We start from the raw sequence: 7,681 nt of genomic DNA, 5'->3' as shown, positions 1-7,681 counted from the left end.
TGGATGACCACAGTTTCGCACTGGAGAGTTGTATTTTATTTTCTATTTGTGCATCAGGTATCCGCATCTGTCATGGTTTGTGCGGATACAATTTAGGGTGGACCATGAGCTTAATGGGAGATCAAACCCTGGGCTCTTCTGCGTTGGGTCTATCGCAATGCCCCGATGGTGAATGCGAGTGCGGTCTTCAAACCATTATTAACTCAAATTAGTCGAAGCCTCCTTTCCCATCTTTGTCCCAGCATCGCTGCTCACCCACTTGCCCACCACCTGTGTCCGTCCAGTCGGATCAATGGGGTCCAACACGGCGGTTAATTCGATCGGCAAGTTGTGGTTTGTGTGTGGTGGTGGTGGTGGTGGTGGGAATCGTCGTGTACGAACACGACGATTCCTGCTCATGGCCAACACCAGTCCCGATTATCTGAACCGGTCCTGGGCCTCCCCTAGGTCGACTCAGCCTCAAATTAGTAACTGGTGCATTGCATAAACATCGCCACTGGAGAGACAAAGGCGGTCGGGTGTGGTGCTGGCCATTGACGTCCTCGTGTGTCGTGCCGGCTTCCATAGGTGCGCGCTAACAGCACTTGCTCCTACAGTATGTTAAGGCTATACGGGGATTCTTTGTCTTTGGTACAACTTCTTCACAGGCGGCCGGCCGTAGCGTGGAAGAGGTGGCCCAAGATCCCCTCCTCCTGCAGAGCTCGCCTCGAGTGGAGGCGACCAGTGGGGGCTGCACCGTGGCCGTCTCTGTGGGACATTGTCCAGCATCAAAGAGGTCCCATAGAGACGACGATTCAATCATCGTCCCATGGCTGTGACTGCTCAGCCCGAGCTACTGCCCACTTGTTGGTGCTCTCTGGTCTAACACTGGCAGTGAAACTGGGCCCTAAAGAAGTTTCAAAGGCAATGCCCATGTATTGTCAGAGCACGTCTGTCCGCATGTTTTGCCACAAGTACTTGTAGTTAATGAAGGCTTGGTGCCTTGCCACAGGTGTGTCTATTTAGTGTTGGAACATCACAACACCCCCTGCTTTATTGCCATACTCGTTGGTTCTTTCGGTAAAGCCACGCAGGTAGAAACAAGTATTCCTATTCTTTTTTTGTAGTCATCGTCGTTAATGAAATCGTCGCTGTAGACGGTGACGTGATCATCGTCCGAATGATGTATTCTCTTGACGCAGTGTTGTCACGGGACGCGAGTGGTGACGAGTGCACATCCCGGTCGCTGGTAGTCGACTCAGCCAATCATCACCAGCAGGATTCCACCGGGGGTTCCTAAAATGAATGCTGTACCGCTTTTGTGGGGAGTTAAACATTCAGAGTTGTACTGTGGACTGGCTTGCCCCTGCCAGGGGAATGTTGAATTTGCGCGAGTGAGTTTTTGGGGGGAGGTGGCGGACGGGGTAGAAGATATCACACAAGGATTTAATCCCTCTGCTGTGCTTAGTTTGTGTCTGTGCAACCCTGTATACAAAGCAATGTAGCAAATAATAGTATAATTACCATGAATATAAATATCTTAATAAGCACAATGTGTTAGAGTTATTATCGATGAAATGTATAAATACATAAATTAGCTCGGACAAATGTGTGTGTGCGTGCCGCTCTGTGTTTGCGTGTGTATGTGTGATCATGGTGAGTGGTGGCGCAGTGGTTAGCTCACCGCGCTACGAACCCAAGTCCGATTCCCTCTCACGTGAGTGACGAAAATCGATCCTGGACCTCCCTAGGTCGATTCAGCCTCAATTTGAGTTACTAGCGCGTTGTGTAAAAAGATCACCACTAGGGAGATGAAGGCGGCCCGGCGTAGTGCTGGCCAACCCACTCCTTTATGTGCCGTGCAAGCCTCAATAGGAGCTCGCGAACAGCTATTGCCCCGACAGTCTGTTGAAGGTTAAAAGGGCAATCTACGTGTAGAGGTGGGAAAGTCAGTGAGTGAGTGCATAGGTTGAGTGAGTGGGTGAGTGTATAGGTGGCAGAGTGAGTAAGTCTTTGGTGGGGTAATGTATGTTGAACTTCTTTCGCACCGTACGTAGCCAACCGTGCTCAACGGAGGAGTGGGCGAGTGCATAGGTGGTGTAATGGGTGGGTGAGTGCATAGGTGGTGTAATGCGTGGGTGGGTGCATAGGTGGGTTAGTGAGTGGATGAGTGCATAGGTGGGAGAGTGACTGTGTAAATGCATTGGGTGGGCAAGCGAAGTAGCAAATCAATAAATAAATGCTCCTTCGAATTATAATCGTTTTGGGGTAAGGCCACGCAATGACTTGACCGTATATTGTGTCGTCAAGAACACGCACCCACCCGACACAGCGAATCTAATTAAATGGCCACGTGTACACGCGTTGTTACAGCACACAACTAGCACATTGAGCAATCGCGAAACGCTCGTGTCCAATTGATACACTTAAATAACAATGCTAAAATAACAGCGCGTTGAACGCTCTTTACGCGTTGAACGCTTTCTACGCGTGACAGTTTCATTGGTTTCGCCGTGTGGGGGGGTTGAGGGTTACTAAGGACACACATTTTGGTGAAATTCCCACGTGACGTTATTCACACAATCGATTATGAATCGTAGTGGCTGCAAAGGCCCCCCTCCCCCCACTTGTGTCAAATATGGGTTATTTAATCGTGGCTGATTTGTCATAACATGTAACCCTTCGTAGGTTCAATCACTATCTGTCCTGGGAATTAGTGTCTCACTCAAAAACAGAGATCCCCCAGTATAGCCTGTACAGACTGTTGGGGCAAGTTCTGTTCGTGAGCACCTATGAAGGCCGGAATGGCCCACGAGGGGATTTGGTGGCCAGCACCATGCCCGGCCGCCTTTGTCTCCCTAAGTGGCAGTGTTTATACACCGCACCAGGTACTCATTTGAGGCTGAGTCGACCTAGGGGAAGCCCAGGACCAATTCAGGCTCACACACCCGCTCACTAATTCACCCAATCGCTCGCTCACCCACTCGCCCACTTACTATTTCGCTCTCTCACCCACTAATTACCTCACGGACTCATTCACTCACCCACCCACTCACCCATCCACTCAATCACTCACCCAAACACCAATTTATTCACCCCCTCCACCCAACCACTCATTCACCCACTCACATTTTCACCCACTCATTCATCCACTTACTCACTAATCCACTCACCCACCCACTCACCCATCCACTCAATCACTCACCCAATCACCCATCCAATCAACCATTCACCCACACACTAATTCACCCACTCACGCCTTTACTGACGCACCCATCCACCCACTATTCCTCACATGCACGGTATTCACTCATTTACTAACTCACCCACGAACTTATTTACCAACTCATTCACATACACATTCACAAATCCACTTATCCGCTCACAAACTCGCGCACTCACACACTCAATCATTCACCCATTCTAAACTAAACCATTCTTATTTTACCAAACATCTCGCCACCACGGCACCCCATGCAGACACTGGCCGTGTCATTCTGACTGCCATGTGGAGACGTCTCCCAAGGGCCTTTTCACAGCCATCACGAGTAAGCGGATTTGGCTTTACACATTCAAACGGGTACTTTTTAATTTAGATTTCAAGCTTTCGTGACTACAGGAATCCATACTATTTGGTTATTTCGGTAAAGTAACGTAGGTAGACAAATAATAGATCACGCCTGTATATTTTTCTACCTACGTGACTTTACCAAAAGAACCGAGAAGAATACTTTTTAATTCATCGAGCTGGCATTAATACAAATCGAATATAAAACTAAATCTAATATGATGGGGGTGTTTGCATTCGGTGATGACCAAGCTGAGAAAAATCCACGCAACCACGGGGAGAACAAACTCCAAATATACGGGCGTGGAGGTCGAACCCACGACCTCCTGTATAACAAGCGAGATAATTAACATCTCGTCACCGTCACTAACGTAACCACTCAACAACAGCAAACAACAGCCGCCATTTGATCCTCATGGCGGTACCCCGGGGTACCAAACAATACAAAATGGCCGATGCAATTAAATATGTTATTTCTGGGATGCAATTTTTTTGTCCAGGGGTGGACTTCGCTCTGGGGTAGCAATCAATCCGACATCGGTGCCACACGCCGCGATGTCGACACGCAGCGAGGACGATTGCGCCGAAACCCTGGACACTCGCGGTACGCACCGTGGAAGTGGTGCATGACGGACATTGTGCGAGTGCCGGGGTACTATGGTACCCTGGGGAACCACCATGAGGTTCGTATGTCACTTAGTACCACTTAGTTCCACCACGAGGATCATGTCACTTAGTACCACCATGAGGTTAATGTCACTTATTACCACCATGAGGATCATGTCACTTAGTACCACCACGAGGATCGTGTCACTTAGTACCACCACGAGGATCATGTCACTTAGTACCACCACGAGGATCATGTCACTTAGTACTACCATGAGGATCATGTCACTTAGTACCACCACGAGGATCATGTCACTTAGTACCACCACGAGGATCATGTCACTTAGTACCACCACGAGGATCGTGTCACTTAGTACCACCACGAGGATCATGTCACTTAGTACCACCACGAGGATCATGTCACTTAGTACCACCACGAGGATCATGTCACTTAGTACCACCACGAGGATCGTGTCACTTAGTACCACCACGAGGATCATGTCACTTAGTACCACCATGAGGATCATGTCACTTAGTACCACCATGAGGATCATGTCACTTAGTACCACCACGAGGATCGTGTCACTTAGTACCACCACGAGGATCGTGTCACTTAGTACCACCACGAGGATCATGTCACTTAGTACCACCACGAGGTTCATGTCACTTAGTACCACCACGAGGTTCATGTCACTTATTACCACCACGAGGATCATGTCACTTAGTACCACCACGAGGATCGTGTCACTTAGTACCACCACGAGGATCATGTCACTTAGTACCACCACGAGGATCGTGTCACTTAGTACCACCACAAGGATCGTGTCACTTAGTACCACCACGAGGTTCATGTCACTTAGTACCACCACGAGGATCATGTCACTTAGTACCACCACGAGGATCATGTCACTTAGTACCATCACGAGGATCGTGTCACTTAGTACCACCACGAGGATCGTGTCACTTAGTACCACCACGAGGATCATGTCACTTAGTACCACCACGAGGATCGTGTCACTTAGTACCACCACGAGGATCATGTCACTTAGTACCACCACGAGGTTCATGTCACTTAGTACCACCACGAGGATCATGTCACTTAGTACCACCACGAGGATCATGTCACTTAGTACCACCACGAGGATCGTGTCACTTAGTACCACCACGAGGATCATGTCACTTAGTACCACCACGAGGATCGTGTCACTTAGTACCACCACGAGGATCATGTCACTTAGTACCACCACGAGGATCATGTCACTTAGTACCACCACGAGGTTCATGTCACTTAGTACCACCACGAGGATCGTGTCACTTAGTACCACCACGAGGATCATGTCACTTAGTACCACCACGAGGATCGTGTCAATTAGTACCACCACGAGGATCATGTCACTTAGTACCACCATGAGGATCATGTCACTTAGTACCACCACGAGGATCGTGTCACTTAGTTCCACCACGATGATCGTGTCACTTAGTACCACCATGAGGATCGTGTCACTTAGTACCACCACGAGGATCATGTCACTTAGTACCACCACGAGGTTCATGTCACTTAGTACCACCACGAGGTTCATGTCACTTAGTACCACCACGAGGATCATGTCACTTAGTACCACCACGAGGATCATGTCACTTAGTACCACCACGAGGATCGTGTCACTTAGTACCACCACGAGGATCATGTCACTTAGTACCACCACGAGGATCGTGTCACTTAGTACCACCACGAGGATCATGTCACTTAGTACCACCACGAGGATCATGTCACTTAGTACCACCACGAGGCTCATGTCACTTAGTACCACCACGAGGTTCATGTCACTTAGTACCACCACGAGGATCGTGTCACTTAGTACCACCACGAGGATCGTGTCACTTAGTACCACCACGAGGATCATGTCACTTAGTACCACCACGAGGATCATGTCACTTAGTACCACCACGAGGATCATGTCACTTAGTACCACCACGAGGTTCATGTCACTTAGTACCACCACGAGGATCATGTCACTTAGTACCACCACGAGGATCATGTCACTTAGTACCACCACGAGGATCATGTCACTTAGTACCACCATGAGGATCGTGTCACTTAGTACCACCACGAGGATCATGTCACTTAGTACCACCACGAGGATCATGTCACTTAGTACCACCACGAGGATCATGTCACTTAGTACCACCACGAGGATCATGTCACTTAGTACCACCACGAGGATCGTGTCACTTAGTACCACCACGAGGATCGTGTCACTTAGTACCACCACGAGGATCATGTCACTTAGTACCACCACGAGGATCGTGTCACTTAGTACCACCACGAGGATCATATCACTTAATACCACCACGAGGATCATGTCACTTAGTACCACCACGAGGATCGTGTCACTTAGTACCACCACGAGGATCGTGTCACTTAGTACCACCACGAGGATCATGTCACTTAGTACCACCACGAGGATCGTGTCACTTAGTACCACCACGAGGATCATGTCACTTAGTACCACCACGAGGATCATGTCACTTAGTACCACCACGAGGTTCATGTCACTTAGTACCACCACGAGGATCGTGTCACTTAGTACCACCACGAGGATCATGTCACTTAGTACCACCACGAGGATCGTGTCACTTAGTACCACCACGAGGATCATGTCACTTAGTACCACCATGAGGATCATGTCACTTAGTACCACCACGAGGATCGTGTCACTTAGTACCACCACGAGGATCGTGTCACTTAGTACCACCACGAGGATCATGTCACTTAGTACCACCACGAGGATCATGTCACTTAGTACCACCACGAGGATCATGTCACTTAGTACCACCACGAGGATCATGTCACTTAGTACCACCACGAGGATCATGTCACTTAGTACCACCACGAGGATCATATCACTTAGTACCACCACGAGGATCATGTCACTTAGTACCACCACGAGGATCATGTCACTTAGTACCACCACGAGGATCATGTCACTTAGTACCACCACGAGGATCGTGTCACTTAGTACCACCACGAGGATCATGTCACTTAGTACCACCATGAGGATCATGTCACTTAGTACCACCATGAGGATCATGTCACTTAGTACCACCACGAGGATTGTGTCACTTAGTACCACCACGAGGATCGTGTGTTACCATGACGCTTGTGCCAGGCCAGGTGCACCTTGAGGCCACATTCCGTATCGAGGGCTCGCTGGCAGGAGGTCACGGGACAGACCCAGCGGTTCGACCCCGGCAACCCGAGTTCGATTCCTCTCACGGCCAACAACACCAGCGACGATGGTCTGAATCGGTTCTGAGCCTCCCTTAGGTCATCTCGGCCTGAAATGAGCAGCTGTTCAGTGTGTAAAACATCAGCACTGGGGAGACAAAGACGACTGGTAGTGATCCTGGCCACATCATCCTCTCATAGGCGCTCGCTAACAGCACTTGCCCCAACAGTCTTGTACACATCTTCTTCTTGGTTCTTTCGGTAAAGTCACGTAGAAGGGAAGTAATAAAATAATAAAA

The sequence above is a fragment of the Lethenteron reissneri genome, chromosome 4 (genome assembly GCF_015708825.2).
Source record: "Lethenteron reissneri isolate LAM-NWPU_2019-01 chromosome 4, ASM1570882v1, whole genome shotgun sequence".
In the NCBI taxonomy this organism is placed as follows: Eukaryota; Metazoa; Chordata; class Hyperoartia; order Petromyzontiformes; family Petromyzontidae; genus Lethenteron; species Lethenteron reissneri.
The sequence above is the reverse complement of the archived record's forward strand: the minus strand, read 5'-3'. Positions refer to the sequence as shown.